The 16,222-nt window shown below is 40.1% G+C and overlaps 1 long non-coding RNA gene across 1 annotated transcript; it reads left to right on the forward strand.

Annotated features, from left to right (window-relative positions):
- Positions 1 to 1,107: 1,107 nt before the first annotated feature.
- LOC116825283 (uncharacterized) lies at positions 1,108 to 6,489 on the forward strand. The gene is made up of 3 exons (XR_004373806.2): positions 1,108 to 1,179; positions 1,476 to 1,572; positions 5,241 to 6,489. It is a non-coding gene; the product is annotated as an uncharacterized LOC116825283 (long non-coding RNA).
- The last annotated feature ends 9,733 nt before the right edge of the window (positions 6,490 to 16,222 follow it).

Below are 16,222 nucleotides of genomic sequence, written 5' to 3' on the forward strand. Positions count from 1 at the left end.
TGGAAAGTATTTTGAAATTGTCAAAATATCCCCACTTGACATTTTCTAAATGAAAAAATGGTTTAGTGAGTCCAATAAATGTCTTCTAGGTTTTAACTTTTAGTAGATTTAGACTAAGGAAAGGTTAAAGAATAAAAGGTTAAAATCAAAATGAAATGTTTTGATTTTCCCATATCATTCTTTTTTTTTTTCTCCCCAGTTTTTTCAGTCAGTGAAAATTTGAGCTATTGACTCTGTCCTATTTTGGGACAGAAAAATTCTTCAGTATCTCAAAAAAAAATTGTTGGGATAGGAAAACAATTTTCTACCCAGCTCTCCCAGTAAGTTTCTAATAGGAGGCACTATGCATGCATGCACGCACAGGTAGGGAGATTATTGATTGGCTGAATTACAAAGTGTCCACTGCAGAAAAGTGCAATGTCCATAAAAATAATTCATTTGGATTTGGACTTGGGAAGTACTGAAAACCTGCCATTCTCATGCTCTTAAACTGGGTCCATAACTCACCAGCAATCCTCTCTCAGCTCCAATCAAGACAGTCTCAAGATATCGTATTTGTGCACAAAGTTAGAGGTAAATAGAAGAAATTAAAATTGACAAATTAATTCAATTTGTTAATTAAGAGAGGAAAGTCTTGAATTCTAGGAACAGTCACAGGGAGACTGAAAGACAGTGCTCAGGAAGTAAATGCTACTGACAAGGTCTTAACACTGGGAAGACTCTGTCCCAACCCAATCGAAATTGAACCTCAGGATGGTAGTAATGAAAACCTACGTGATTTCACTTACTTTGGTGGGACATAGGATAAAATATGGACATGGTGATTATTATACTAAACTATGAAATTCTTAAACAAAGTGTATATTGTGGAATTAACGAAAGGAACATTATGGTAACTTCTTTGATTTGTTACTTGCCAGGAGAGTGCATTGAAGTTCTCCCATAATAAAATGTGGCATCATGAAAAATAAAGATTTTCCTCGTGCAAGTGTCAACCTGGGCAACATTTTGTTGATTTTTTTTTGAGTGGCAAAATTCTAAATCAAAATTTTTTATTTTGTTTTGACTTAAAATGTCATTTCTGTTCAGATTTCAGTGGGAAAAAGTACATCCAGTTTATGGGGAAAGGAAAGGGTAAAAGAAAATCATATTTATAATGGACTATCACAGACAGACTAGGTATGTCACAATTGGTTGTGTTATGAAGTGTAAGATGAAAGTGCATGCTACATGGGAAAAATGACGACAAGCATTCCTTTTGAACTTTTAACCCCTCCACTGCCTTTGCATGTGTCTCTCGAAGAGTGGACTGAGTGTCCTGCAGGCTCGATCAAAATTTGAAATTTACTTGTCAAGCCAGACTTTTAGTTTCTTTAAAAAAAAACCAAAAACATGTTGACAGCCATAACCGATTCAAATGAGTTTGACTAAATGTTAGTTTTCATGTAACAAGCCTATTTATAATGGTTCCACAGTTCCATCAGTAAAACAACAAGGAAAAACACCTCACTTGGGCCATTCAGCACAAGACAACAAACAATGACAATTGTACAAATCTGGACCTAAGATGATGTAAGTGTCAAAAATGCTGTATTATTTCCTTTAATCTAAGTCAAGTTAGCTGTAACTGATCACACTCTTCTTGTTTCCTAGGAATAATACACATAGCAGTTAATTTAAAGGTGTAGAAAGGAGTGGGGTGATCTTCCAACACATAGGGTGGAAGGGACACAAGCTCTCTAAAAAGATTACTCTTATCAACACATCCAGAATAGAGTTTGTGTTGCTGGATTTCAAAAGAAAACACTTGGAGTGACCTCTCAAAGCCAAAGCTTTTTCTCTCAAAGCTATTTCTCTCAAAGCCAGTCTAGAATTCCTGAATTACCAGGTTTCATTAGAACAGCTGAAATCCAAATGGATTAAAGTACATACCGATAAAACTGCCGAACCTTTAGTTAGATTACTGAAAGACACAACATAATGTAAATCTGCATAAATATATGGACTGCACTGTCTAGTTACAGAAAACTGACTGCATCTAAAGTTTCTTGAAAGTGATATGAGAATGTAATTGAGGATACTAGTGGAGGGGGCAGCTGCAGAAATGAAGAAGAAAATGTTTGACATATGATAAGAAAATAAGTGAGGAAAAACCCTTTCTTCCATCCACATCCTGAGTTATTGCTCCAGGAAAATATTAGAACTTCTGTGAAAAACACCACTGAACTGCAAAGTTAAGACAAGGAGAAGAGAAATGGTGGGAGAAGACTGTTCAGATCTGGATAAGGTTACCATTCAAGGTTTGGGCTCCAGGACAAGTCTGGGTTAGAGTTCAGGCTTGGGACTCAGTACGCAAATCAAGCAAACTGTTCTCAGAATATTTTGGACCCTAACAGTGGAAATCTCGCAAAATCAGCCAGCTTCCAGAGCTTTCTACCATTAAGGGCCAATCATCTCATGAATGAGAAATGAATATGCTCATACTAATTTTGAAGCTTACTCAAAACAACGAGCATTTTGAAATCTACAGTAAAGTTTCTCAAAAAGGGTGAGAGAAGAAAGGGTAAGGGACTATATCCTTCACTGGCGTAAATGAGTGTATTTACACAGATCCATTTACAGCAGCTAAACATTAGGCCCAAATGTGTACAAGAGGCATCAGCTCTAAAAGTGTTAAGATGAAGCCTGAAATCACATACAGGATGTTCACAAACACAATGCAGTATGATACACTTAATACTCCATAAGAGTCTATATATGTTTCCATTGGCCACAGTCCCAATGGAAAACTCATACAGAGGTGACTGATTTTAAATAAAATATACGAAATCTTCATTGTCTAGAGAAAAAAACCTAACCAAACCAAACCAAAGGTTTGTCTCCATTCGGAGCACATTTTGTTTATGTTTCAGGGCTGTTGCAGTGAAAGGAACCTTTTCTGACTCTTTTTGAAAGTAGATTTTTCTAAATGCCTGCAGGAGACAGCTCAATATGATGAATGTCGTCCTATGCTGTTAATCTCTAAAGGTATCGAGGCTGGTATTTTCACACGAGACTCTTAAGAGGTGCTTTAGAAATGTGAAATTATCACAATGTTCATTTCCCGGTAAGTTTTGCGCCACTGCACAGCTGTGCTCAATTAGCGAGACATTTGAAAAGCAGCAGGAAAAAAAGTAGTGAAAACAATACATTCTTCTCTCTGTGACATCCTCAATTTAAAAAAATACAATTCGTAAAAATGGCTCATAACAGAAAAAAAGACTACATGGAAAGTGTCAGAAGTTGTGTATGACATATTATGCTTTACTGGGGAAAAACAATGAAAGGGTCTTTCTAATTCCACTAGTGTCACTGGTTTCCTGTCTTTTTAAGTAAATCTTAACCACAATCAAGGAGAAGACTTATTTCAACATGCATTATTTGTCCTGCAGTAGCATCCAAAGGTCCCAACCAGGATAATGGCCCCTTTTGCTCTAATCTGGTAGACAATCATTCCAGTCTTGAAGATCTTGTGTTCTAATTTGAAACAGAACACAACAAATGAGTGCCAGACAATGAGAGGGTCAAGGTTAATGAAAGTAAGATCACACATCAAGACATGTTAGCTCTCTGAAAAGCTGTTCCGGGATTGGTCTCATACTATACTCATTTAGGGCACCATCCTGCTGAGTGCTCAGTGTGCTCCATCTTCCAGTGATTTCCACTGGCTCTTGACACCTCACATGGCTGATTCCTTACTGGGCAAAATAAAAGAAACAGAATGAATATGAACATTTTTCCAAGGGAAAAAAATAAGTTATGGGTAGAGATGAGCAAGCCTCAAAATCTTTAGAGATTTGGTTCTGTTCAGCTAAGTTAGGATGCTTCCTTCAGAAGCTATCAGGTTGTGCAAATAAGAGTAACTGCCAGGGGCGGCTCCAGGCACCAGTGCTCCAAGAATATGCCTGGGGCAGCAAGGGCAGCAGTCAGGCAGCCTTCGGCGGCATGCCTGCGGGAGGTCTGCCAGTCCCGTGGATTTGGCGGCAATTTGGCGGCAGGTACACTGAAGCTGCAGGACTGGCGGACCTCCCACAGGCAAGCCGCTGAATCCATGGGACCAGGGACCTCCCGCAGGCAAGCCACTGAAGGCTGCCTGCCTGCCGTGCTCGGGGTGGCAAAAAAGCTAAAGCCACCCCTGGTAACTGCACATCCAGTGGGTATTCTTTGCCTTTCCTGTACAGTCTCTTGTGAGGGATTCAAGCTGGAAGGCAAAGTCTTTTCTTGTTACATACAATACAGATTATCCTACTAAATCTTTGCCCTCTAATCTATTTTTGGTTGGGATTTTAAAAAGTGCCATAGTGGTGCACATGTTTGGAAACCATAAGGCTTTCACAACTCTATGAGCCGTACGGCTTTCATACTTCAGAATGAGCCACTCAGTATTATGGCTTAATGTATTTCAAGAGAAAAGAAAAAAAAAACATGGTGTGTTGGCAGTTCATTGCATGAGCCAAGGCAGCCTTGGTCTGTTCAACCTGTTGCTTGCGTTTGCATAGATTTTCCAGGACACTGAAATTTGGCAGAGCAGGTCACAAACATTAACTACTTCTTCATCTCAGTTTCCACTAATTTCCTCTACTATGGGTTCACAGCTACAACTATCTGGAAGCTGCTCACTGCTCCTTCAGCAAAGAGAGTTAAGCAAGATAGAATGGCACTGGCCTACTTCTTCATACTTCAGTCTTTTCACTTTTAGTCTGCTACTGTTATTCTTCTGTGTCTAAGAGAAAAACAAGGCAATATAGGAAAGCAATTATCTCGAGAGGTACACTTTTACCAACCTCTAAGGACTCCAAAGTAGACTGATGACATAATCAGCCTAGCTAAGTAATATTGCATCTATGTCAGACTCTCTGAACATGGTACAATCATTTTTCTAGTATCATCATTAGGAAACTCAACCCCAAAACAACAGTAGCAAATAAGATGAGTCTCTTGAAAGTTTAGTTCCTGTCTAAAAGGTGTTGAGTGGCTGTTTCAGCACAAAAGAAGCTTTTGGTAGAACTGAAATCAGGCAATTGATAATAACACAATGAAAAAATGGGTATTGCAACTTCTTGCAATATGTAATCAGACCACGCTGAAATGAAACATTCCAATTTCTTATGGCTCCCTCAATCCAGAACCATAAGTATACTACACAGTTTGCAGATATCTGTAGGTGTAGAAATAATTCATATACTTTTGTCTATTTTCAGCCACAGGAGGAAGAGGCGGGGATATAGAACTTGAAAACTAACAAAAGATGGAAGACATTATGAAGCTTAAGTCTTTAAGAGCTTTGACAAGCAGTTGTTTCTTGTACTAACTGATCTTACTTTAAATCATTGTTTCCCAACCATTTGAATGCTGAGCCTGCACTTCAGGAAAATAGAACTCTGCGATGGATTGTTAAAGGCCCACACATCTTCACGTGTGCATTTTTCGCACTCCCATGACTGATCCTTCCCATTGGACTTGCAATCCTTTACCCCTTACTTTTTAAAATCCTGAGGCAGATTTTCATAAGATACTACTTGTCCTTTCTAACATGCAGTGATGAACAGTGATAGTCAACAACTGTCATAGTTAAAGGGCTAACTGCACCTCTGACCCCTTCTCTGGCCTCCCTGAGGGCATCCCCACAGGTCTGAGGTCTTGTCTTATCACCTCCCTGGGGCAGAGCACTGTGAATCTCCCACTCTCAGACCAAGTGCAGTGCTACAGTACTCTGTGTACCCACCATACTTACCCAGCAGGTTCAAGGGGACTCGGAACCCGTGGTTCTTTCCTTCGGGAGCTGTGACCAGGGGTGAATTCAGTGACCCAGAACTGCATTCTTAAAAGAAAATATAGTTTAATCTTGGCAATAGGAACACGGCAAAATATAAGGTAAGAGGGTTTTAAAACAACAACAACAGTCTATATGTAAGTCTATCATACATAAAGGCTTCGGCAGGCCAATTTTATTCCAGATCCTTGGGATCTGGATGTCAGTTTTTATCCCAACAGTTTCTCTCTGTCAGTACTTGAGGATTGTGTCTTTTTATTCCACTCCAAGATATTCATTCTCACCTGTGTTTCTGGAGCCTGGTTATACCAGATCAGTAGGGTGTTGGAGCTGCACTTCAAAGCAGATGCCTCTGCATTGTTCTTAAAGTGTTTGCTCCAAAGCGAATATCCATCCCCATCTTCCTGGGTGTATTTTCTTACAAGCATGCTAGTGAACTTACTCAATGTATGCATACGGGAAACACCATTGGTCAAGATATAGTATTCACAGATTATTACGGGCAGCGCCAAAATCCATCACAACAAAAATTACCACTGATATGTGAGTTAATCCCCTTGCAATCAATGGGGGCAGTTCGTGGCTCAGAGCTATTGTTTCAAGCTCTCCACAAAGGCTGGCAGACATCTCTTCATCAGTTATATTCCAGGTTTTGAAAGCTCTCCCCCCCTGCCCCCGCACACACACACACAGTATTTTAACAGCGAGAGACTTTGTGGAGGGTGGCTGGTTTAAACAAAAATAAAAACCAAGACTCTGGAGAATAATTAGGAGGTCTTTCTTGACCAACCTGGCTAGCTCTTTGTGTATATCCAGCCCAGGTAGTTATGTAAAGAGCTGCCTCTTAATGAGTGTGTTTTTAACAGGGAATGTAATAATGTTAAAACACAATTTTTAACAGCTGAGGTAGGTGACATGATGGTGACCATGACCGACTGTGTAGTGCAGAAAAAGACAAGCTTTGTGTAAACTTATTCAGCTTTGTGTAAGCTAGTTGTTGGTAAGTAGTGATCCTAATTCGATTTATTCATGACTAGCTCACGTGATACCGAAAAAAAATCGTCTTTTTCTGCATTGACCAGTCACAATCATGGCAATCAACTGTATTATTAAAAATAGAGTTCAACATTATTACATTTCTTAGTGAAGACGAGGCAATTGAGGACTAGCTGTAGCACTCATTTGTCTCAATTTAATACAGAGTTTTCTCTGGGGTCAGTACATATACAGTTCCTCCCAGCCTAGATGTATAAAACAGGTCCACAAGCTTCATTATAAAGCTGTTCTACATAATTATGAGTCTACTGTGTAAACCTGCTTTGCCATAACTCAAATTTAACCAATTAGTAAATGCACAATGGGTTGTTTTCCAAGGAAAACCTTGTTAGCCACATTTTAAATTAAATTGATAGCATAGGGGGAAAATATATTACTAAGTACCATCCCAAATGTATTTCCTTTGCTTCCTTTATGTTTGTTAAGTTCCTTCCTCCTAAGTGGTAAAAATCCAGAAAGATGTCACGCACAAAATAAATTCAGATTCAGTATGAATGATGAATAATACGTGGAAGTTTTCCTAATATATTTTTCAAATAAATTTTAAGTATGCACGTTTTCATATTACATTATCCAGATTTGAAATAATAAAATACCTCTGATATAGCAATTTTCATCAGTAGATCTCAAAGTGCTTTTCATGGCCTTTTAACACATTGATCCTCACAACACCCCTGTGGGGTAATACTTTCCTATCATCTCCACTTTACAAAAGGGAAACTGAAGCATAAAAAGCTAGTGACTTAGCCTTCCTGTGTGACCTTAGCTATGGCACAGCAGGGAATTTAACCCCATTTTCCCAAGGACAAGCATACAATAAAAACAAACACTTCAAAATCACAATTAAAGAAAGAAATAACACATTGATTAAATTTTAATAAAGGAAAAGAAATAAACATTTAAATTATCAATTAATGAACATTCATATCATATATAATATGGTTATTGTATTAGATTTTAATTACTTTTATAATGTGGGATTATATGCAATATTTTCTAGATGGACTATGATATAGATTATGATAGCAGATAATATAAAGAGAAGATATTTAATACAATTAAAGTACAGTTGTGGTAGGGCTTAGCAGAATACCCTGGTCCTTCTTTCTCTTCGTTAGTTCCTATTTGTCTTTTCTCTTATATGAATTTAATCAATTCATGTATAATTGTTTTCTTGGAATTGTGATTGTGAAGGGTTTGTTTTTTGTTGTATGTTTGTCATTTCACACCTTGGTAGCATAAGAAAATATGTGCGTACTTACCTTTTCAAATACACATATCAATTTATGGTTCCTAATTAGAACTGAGTGAATAAAGCTTTGTGGTTGAACCAAATAATAATAATTTTTACAAAAATCAGTTAATTTCCAATCAAACCTGACATTTTTGTTTTTTTCTTGGTGAAACAAACAAATAAAAAACATTGAAAATTTAATTTGAGTCAAGCAAAAGATTTCAAATGTCAATAAAAACCAGTTTCATTTAGAAACTGTCAGCATTTTGTTTCCAAAAGATAGATTTGGAACGTTTCATTTTGAAAATGTCAAAACATTTTTTTCAGAGGGAAAAATTAATTTGTCCAGTTTAACTGGAATTCATGAATCACTTTTGATGCCTCCACAAAATGCGTTTTTGGGGCAAATTTACTGTTCACCAAAACAAATTCACCCAGTTCAGTTCCTGAAAAAGGTTAACTATCGGGTGATATTTCTGGAAGCTTATACTTAAAATCTGTGCGTGCATGTAGCTACGCATACAAGCATTCTTTATTAATAAAATTAACATTTACCCAGCATAGAATCTCTTTACTTAGAGCAGGAAACAACTGCAGCACTTCAGATACTATTGGGTGAATGTTGACTTCTTATGGCATTCACTGTACCTCAATATTCAGGAACTCCAGGAAATTATATTGGCTGTTTTATCGGTCTGACCTGCAAAAAAGCTGCTTCCAGAGCCACCCTGAGGCAGGGAGGGGCACAAAAGGGGCAGTTTGCTCCAGACCCCTGTGACCTGTGGTGCCTAGGATAGCCTACACTGAAAATGCCAGGGTCAGGGCAGGCTGCAAAAATGAGAGCAGATTCTTCCAAAACTGGTGGTTAATACTGTAGTTTGACTCACCAACCGGTCACAAACTGTGCTCCTGATCCCCCCTGCCCCTCCTTCCCACTAGTTATCAAGAAGCTGGGGCAAAAAGTCACACAGACCCCTCTATTGCATCCCAGTCTGTGGCTCCCAATCAGCAAATAGGTCCAGTAAAGTGAGAAATTATGTAAAACTCTATTCACTATACAAAGTGTTCTTCCGATTCCCAAAGGGCCAGATACATTACCATACCGGTACTAGTTTGGATCTTACTCAAAATACCATGCTTCCGGTCAACCCTTTAGTATTTAAAACTAAAGGTTTATTATAAAATAAAAGAATGAGAAGAGAGTTGTTAAAGCAATCATATACATGCATATGACTTCAGAGTCCATATATCAGGTTCTTAGCAGCATTGGTGAGTTTGCTGGCTTGTAAAGTCCCTCTGGAATACAGCCAAAGCTTGGATGGGTCTGTCAGTCCTTTGTTCAAAACTTCAGATTGTAGAGAAGTTACTCCAGAGGAGATAAGCAGATTTGAAGACAGAATGGAGAAGAAGCAGCTGCCTTTGCCACGGGGCTTGTACTTCCTTTAACCCAAACACAATCTCACAGCACATGGGCCTGGAAATGCTCTTGGAGTCCCTGTCCACAAGCATATCCCTACATGTCCTGCTGACTAATAGGTGTAGCCTCAGACTTCTCTCAGTGCATTCATTGTACAGCTGATTGGCCATCAAACAGGCTAGACTGGCATCAGCCAATGGAAACACAGCACAGGTTGGAGATGCAGATATATCACACATCTATAACTCATGATACAAAGATGATAATACATATACACAAGTTATCATAGTTAGCAAGTTATAACTTTTCCACTGATACCTTACATGGCATATCTTGTAAGGTTCATTGTAATTTTGCCATATTGGTATCAATAGTATTATAAATGGTCACCCATATTCCATACATCATGCCCTCCATTTGAGAGGGCCCCAAAACTGAGTGCCATTGTGATCTGGCACCACGACCCCATGCACTGGATCACAAAGCTACTCATTAAAAGTTGGCTCAGTGGCCAAAACTGAGTACTACTGAGACCTCGTGCACTGAGTCACAACACCCGGACTGGGGAGCCAGGCACATTGCAATAGGACAGGAGCTGGGCCACTGCTGTAGGGTGAGACAGGTGGGCGCTGGCTTTCCACACACACACACACCCCCCACACTCCCCTCACAGGTAATTATTTGGTTGGGGCTGTAGCCTATAGGAATAGGTATTTGTTAGAAAATGCATAGCTGTAAGTTAAGGCAGTCATGCAATGAGCTGGGAAAGCCTCAAAGCCCATGTCATGGTACAATTCCCCACTCTGAACCTTAGCGTCCAAAAGATGGGGTACCAGCATGAATTTCTCTAAGCTAATTACCAGCTTAGAACCTGTAGCGCTGCCACCAACCAGGAATTCCAGTGCCTGGTACACTCTGGTCCTCCCAAAACCTTGCCTGGGGACCCCCAAGACCCAGACCCTCTGGATCTTAACACAAGGAAATAACCTTCCCCAACTGCTGCCTTTCAGGTTCTCCTCCCTGGGTTACCTCTGGAAGATCAACTGTGATTCCAAACTCCGTTGGGAATCACAAAACAGAGAGGAAAAGTCACCTTCCTCCCTCCCTTCTCCTCTCCCTCCCAGACTCTTCCTGAGAGACGAAATATCTGACACAGGAGAATTCAGCTCTCCTCCCCTCTTCCTTCTCTACTTCCCCTCTCAGACTCTTCCTGAGAATACAGATAATTCTGACACAGAGAGAAATGGCCTCTCTCTCCCTTCCTCCTTCCCCCACCATCACCTGGTAATCCAGACCCGAGTCCTGGGTTCACCATAATAAAAAAAAATCAGGGCGTTACTTAACAAAAAACTTTTTAATTAAGAGAGAAAACAATAGTAAAATTATCTTTGTAATATAAGTGGAATAGGACAGGGTTTTTTAGCATAGCAACGGGATCCCTCCCAGCCAAGTTACAAGTACAAATTGAAAATCCTTTCAATGCAAAATACAAATTTGAACTCCTTTAGCAAATACACACGTTAAAACTCCTCAAGCCCAACTGCACATTTCAAATCAAAGTAACAAACATAGCTAAGTCGCTATTTATTCTATCATACTTACTATTTGGAATCTATAAGAAACCTGTATCAAGGAGATTGGAGAGAACCTGGTTGCACGCTTGGTCCCTCTGAGCCCCCAGACTGAACAACAACCAAAAACTAACAGCACACACAGAAACTTCCCTCCCTCAAGATTTGAAAGTATCCTGTCTCCTGATTGGTCCTCTGGTCAGGTGACAGCCAGGCCTACTGAACTTGTTAACTCTTTACAGTCAAAGAGATATAAAGTACTTCTGTGCTCTTAACTTTTCTTATCTGTTTATGACAGCCCATAAGACAATAGTTTAGCTAAACTAATTAAGGCATAAGAGTCCAATACCCTTATCATAAGTAGTAATCAAAAGTAATCTAAGATCAATGGATATTACAGGTGATGACTAAACTGTGATGACTAAACTGTTAATAGGGAATCACAGCATGCTAGTTTATATGAGTTTGGGATATTTTTAGTTAGGGTCACCAGATGATGTCTGATCACAGAAATACCTTGGTAACTAATTGGCATATATGCAGTTAAGATTAAGATAAATGGATTAATAACCTATGGGAGAAGGGCTCCCCAACATTAGTGGGGTGAGGAACTATGAATAAGGAAAAGGTGCTGAAACGCCTACTGAATGCACATTAGGCATAGTGGCATCAGCGTAACATGTTATAAAAGCTGTTTCCCAGCCTGTGAGTTTTGGCGAGGGGCAAGATGTAGCCCTTAGGAGATGCCAGGATGACAACCACTAGGGACAGTAATGATGGCGAGGGAGGAAGATGATAACAAACACTTCAGGGTGTTTGAGAAAGGGTGATGTAAGTATATTGTTGCTTAGCTCATTCAGTATTATCTCTTCCTGCCGTGCTGGGCTGAAGTGTGTTTGAATTTGTGTTAATAAAACCATTATAAATATAATGTGATTCCTTAAGTGAGAATGTTGCCACCATGCACCATTGGGGCTCCCAGCTGAACAATGATTCTGATAATACTGGGACAGATCTTGGGACAATAACCTACCAAATTTCAGAGTGCTAATTAGGGAAACTAAAATCAGTAATATAATCAATAGATCAGGCACCAGGGCCTCAGTTTCAGATTTTGCCCCAATTACCCCAAACCTCTGTGCAGCCCTGGTTGCTTTATGCTTCCATTATTCCTATTCCCTTCTCAGATTATACTCTTATTGGGCCTATGCCTCTGTTTACTTCAATGGGAATTTTCCAGTAATGTTTGTTTCATGAATTTGGATCTTAAAAATTCCCATAAATTTATGGGCCAGATTCCTCAGCTGGTGTAAATCAATGTTGCTCTATTTCAGGGGTGGGTAAACTACAAGCCAAAGGCTGGATCCGGCACCTCAGGGCTTTGGATCCAGCCCACAACGCTGCTGGCACCACGTCCCTGAGGCCCCCAGTGGGGGCGGGGGGCAGAGAGCTCTGTGCCTTGCCTCCAGGCACCACTCCCCACAGCTCCCATTGGCTGGGAACAGGGAACTGTGGCCAATGGGAGCTTCGGAGGAGGTATCTGGAGGTGCTGCAAGGGCAGCACATGAGGAGCCCTCTACCTCTCCCACAAGGGCTGCAGCACTTCCTGGAGTGGTGTGGAGCCAGGGCAGGTGTGCAGGAAGCTGCCCTGGCCCTGGTGCATGCCGCTGCCACCATGCAACTTGAACCCCTCCTGCACTCCACCCTCCAAGTCCCTGCCCTAAGCTCTCTGCCTGCACCTTGCACCCCTTCTGCATCCCAACTCCCTGTCCTGAGCCCCCTTGTGCACCCCGCACCCCTCCTGCACCCCAACCCCCTTCCCTGAGACCTCTCATGCACCCCTCCTCTGCCCCAATCCCTTGCCCTGAGCCCCTCCTGTACACCGCACTCCCTCCCATACCCCACACTCCCTCACACACCCCAACCCCCTGCCCTGGCCCTGCATACAATTTTCCCACCCAGATGTGGCCCTCAGCCCAAAAAGTTTCCCTCCCCCTTCTCTATTTACTTTAATGAATCTTTGTTGACTTGCATCTGGTGAGGGAAATAGGAATGGGAATCTTCTTTGCCAAGATAAGTATGGAAGGAACCTTAAGAAACTGCATTAATGTTAATATTTAATGTCAATATCCCCCTTAGGAGCAGGTCTAGCCTTCTCAGGTAATGATTCCAAGTTCTCATTCCACGTTCTATTTTCCCCTGTTCTTAGAGAGTTCTTTACTAATGATATGTCCGTATAACACATAACTCAAAGTCAGATGACCACCATATCTGGATAAAGTCAAAACTGCAGAGTTCATCTGTTCATCTATTTGTGATAAGAGATTTCAATGCAAAACAAGAAGAAAGAAAACCACAGCAAACCCTCTTCTCTTTGTTGTTCACCATTACCATGTTCACTCAGTACACATCACTCAATATAATTTTCCTGTCTCTTTTCCTTTTTCCCCTTGAAAGAGCTAATGAAAGTTCATCTTCAGAGCTTTGTCAATCCAGCCAAAAAACTGTGTTAACTCTGAAGTCTTTGATCAGACTCTAAGGTTTATACCTAATCTTTGTAGTGCAAATACTTTCAGAGATGATAGCTCTAAGTCAGGTCCAAGACCCGTAAATCATTGAAGGATTATGTTTGAAAGATGACCATTTGTTTTCCTTGGCCTTGTACTTGTTCTTTACAGCAACTAAAGACCAGAATTTATAGGGCAAGGCCCAAGGGGGGAAAAAAGCCCTTAGTCCTAATATGCACAATTACACTGGCAGAAATCCGCTTCTTTTCTATAACACAAAATAGTAGTACAACAAAAGGATTCGTTTGTAAAACTGTTATATGTGACATTAACATTTTATATTTGAATCAAATCCCCACGTGACATGACCAAGCAACGTGCACTGAGATCTCAAAGTAAATATAGATAAGAAAAATGAATTATCTTTGTTCTACTTGCTTTCTGATTCGCATTGGGAAAGTTTACATGTCCTGTAGCTGTACCAACACTGACAAGTGGATTAATGCTGTCCTAAAAAGAGGCTCTTGCTTCAGAGAAATGGGCTTTCACTGAATTTTTTTTTTAGGCATATAATGTGATTTTGGATAAAAACCCAAAAGGAAAAAATGTGAAGGCCATGTTTGAAGTATTAGTAGTGTTTTAATGTCAGATTCAAAGCAGAAAAACCAGCAAAAAAAAAATGCAGAAATTGGGCATGAATTGCTTGTTGGCTAGTTTTTGGCTTGTAGCTTATTTTTTTGATCAGCTCCCAGCAAGCAGAGGCAAGGAGGGGGCAAGCAGGAGCAAGGGCGGGAGAGAGTCAGGGGTGCACAGCGGGCCCACCACAGTCCCAGACTGCACACTGGGGGGATCTAGTCATATAGAGTGTCAGGGTACTTAGGGATTGGCTTGTTTTGAAATGGGATTAGCTTGATTTTTGGCTTATTGTGAAAGTCAGGGTGCTTATTTACCACGTGAAGGTTGGCAACGGTGATGCAGAGCTGTATGAAAAGCTCTGCACATGAATGTGTAATAAAGCCATAGAGGTTTAGGCTTTTCACCAGCTTTGTGGACGGAGGGAAAAAAAACAAAAACAAAAACAACAAAAAGAAATCCCTCTTTGTTGTTGCAAGGCTCATTTTTTGCTCATTGCAGGTTTCAGTCCACAAACATGACACTTGTTTGTCCGGGGCCGTCAGAATGTAAATTCCACTCCAGTGACCCTTTTGGAATCTTCCTCTCACAGTCAGTGGTAAATAGATACTGTAAAAGAAGGAGCATCCTGACAAGTGTACTGACATTATGGTTGTTACAGTGCTCTTCTCATCAGGCACACGGCAAAGCCTTAGCACAGTTAATCGATAACAGACATGCCCTGACAAAACACAGCACTTCAGCATGCCCACAAAAAGAGCAGCTGTCCTAGACCAAGATCCAAAACCCACTGAAGCCAATGAGTCATTATTGACTTCAATGGCATTTGAATCAGGCCCCTAATTCCGTGTTCTAGTACACAAACAGCCTGCTCCTCTCATTTCTCTTAAGTAACAGCACCACAAACATCAAAGAGAAAAGACTTAAATAACTAATTATACTGCCAAAACTACACTAGCAATGGGAATTTTACTTTCTTTTCAATATTTAAATAAAGATTCTACAGTTCAAAATGTAGCAAAGTATAGCTAGCTTTGGTTAAAAAAAAAAAAAACATGCCTTGCTGACTCATTGAAGTTTTCTGGTTTTGGAAAAAAGGTAATACATTAGCATATAGAAAATGACCCATTGGAACTAGTTTACTTCTGTTTTCATAAAGATTTTCAGAGACTGACTAGCACAGTGCAGCCTTGATTTTTGCTGGAAGCTCCAGGCACTACTGGAATAACAACAGCCATCTTCAACAACACATCAGCTGATTGTTGCAGAGAAAAAATACCTTGCTGACTCCTATGTAGAACATTGCAGAATTAACCTGGATCATATGAATTTTAACATTTCTCTTGAGCATCAGAGATAGGTCATTGCTGGAAGCAGTGTATGATACCCAGCTAGCTGGATTCTTGGTTTGACTTTTAAGGAAAAACTTTGTAGACTTGCTAAGGAGGCAGATTTTGAACAAACTGTTTACAGTGTAGCACCTAATAAAATCATGGTTTTCTTCTCCCGCCATGGCGAGAGGTGGTTGAATTTCCTCTCCACAGATTTTTTTCCCTTGTCCATGTTCTCTCCAATATTGCCATAGTCCAGGGGCTATGCTATTTTTGTTTTGTTTTGTTTTGTTTGGATGGGGACCTATTTTTACAAAGACTTTAGTGTACAAGGCAATCAGTGTGGTGTCAAGCTTTGATTTTTTTCATACTATAAATAACAAAAATATGTTAGAATAAGCTAACTGTTATATTAGGAAGAACACAAAAACAGATTTTTCTTCATCAAAGAAGAAACCTTAAACCAGAAAGTTGGCCTGATACAGAGATTAATTCTAATTAGAGCTCAAAAGAGAGTGAAAAATGTATTGATAAATGGCTGTCCTTTCTCACTGTTTCATGTGCTCTGTTTCCAGTCAAAAGATTTTCTTGGGCTGCAAACAAGGTCTTATTACATAATGTAAGAAAGGAAGAAAGTCATAGGCACAACAAATAAGTAACT

This window comes from Chelonoidis abingdonii, chromosome 2 (assembly GCF_003597395.2).
Source record: "Chelonoidis abingdonii isolate Lonesome George chromosome 2, CheloAbing_2.0, whole genome shotgun sequence".
NCBI lineage: Eukaryota > Metazoa > Chordata > Testudines > Testudinidae > Chelonoidis > Chelonoidis abingdonii.